The sequence below is a fragment of the Helobdella robusta genome (genome assembly GCF_000326865.2).
Source record: "Helobdella robusta unplaced genomic scaffold HELROscaffold_9, whole genome shotgun sequence".
Taxonomy (NCBI): domain Eukaryota; kingdom Metazoa; phylum Annelida; class Clitellata; order Rhynchobdellida; family Glossiphoniidae; genus Helobdella; species Helobdella robusta.
In genome coordinates this window covers 5,216,296-5,217,548 of record NW_008705512.1, presented here as the reverse complement: position 1 = coordinate 5,217,548, position 1,253 = coordinate 5,216,296, and positions in this window count along the sequence as shown.

Below are 1,253 nucleotides of genomic sequence, written 5' to 3'. Positions count from 1 at the left end.
AAAAAAAATTATTCATTCTTCAAAAATATCAACACACACACACACCAACACACACACACACACCAACACACACACACACACACACACGCATATATATTTTAAAATACAGTCCCTAGCTGGCGAAAATGTAATTTAAATTAGAGAAATTATTCGCCAAACATATCTTGATGTACACGAAACGTCCTGTGGAGTGTGTGGCGTGTATTCGTGTCCTGTGGCGTGTGTATTATACACGAATATCTGTGTTTTTTCGCATAAAAATTAGTGTGTATTAAGGTCAAGTTAAAGTGTGTGTATGCCTGTCTAAGTCATGTGTCTTGAATGTTATACATGCATTTGTGCGTATGCATGCGTGTCGTGTGTATATTACATAGAAAGGAGTGTATGTATGTATGTATGTATGTATTATTATTATTATTATTATTGAAACATTTATGAAGCGCTAATTAAAGGAATCTCAAAAGCGCTATCTAACAAAAACTGAACTTAACAACATAATTGAAATAACAAACGAGAAATCATAATACATCGCACAGAAATAAGATTAAAATTTGGTCAAAAACAGAAAAGTAATCGATTCAATAAAACGAAAATACGAAATAATATTTAGAACATGTCGACTAAACAGAAAGAATCGATCAATAATGCATCACAATGAAAATAAATGAGTTTTCAGTTTCTTCTTGAAGTCACGCAGGTTTGTATGTATGTATGTATGTATGTATGTATGTATGTATGTATGCATGTATGTATGTATGTATGTATGTATGTATGTATGTATGCATGTATGTATGTATGTATGTATGTATGTATGTATGTATGTATGTATGTATGTATGTATGTATGTATGTATGTATGTATGTATGTATGTATGTATGTATGTATGTATGTATGTATGTATGTATGCATGTATGTATGTACGCATGTATGTATGTATGTATGTATGTATGTACGCATGTATGTATGTGTGTATGTATGTATGGCACCAATCCATACCAAAGTGAACGATAAATACGAGATGCACTTGCATATTTCATGGAATGAATTGTATATAAAAACAATAAAATTAATAATAATATTAATGTTAAATAAAGTAATAATAATAAATATAAATATTAATAATTAATAATAATAATATTCTTTTGGAAACTCCCGTACTTTGGCTCATTTTGTTGGTTTTTCACATATATAAAGTTTATGACTGGTTGTAAACATTACTAAATTAGGTAAGTATGTATGTATGTATGTATGTA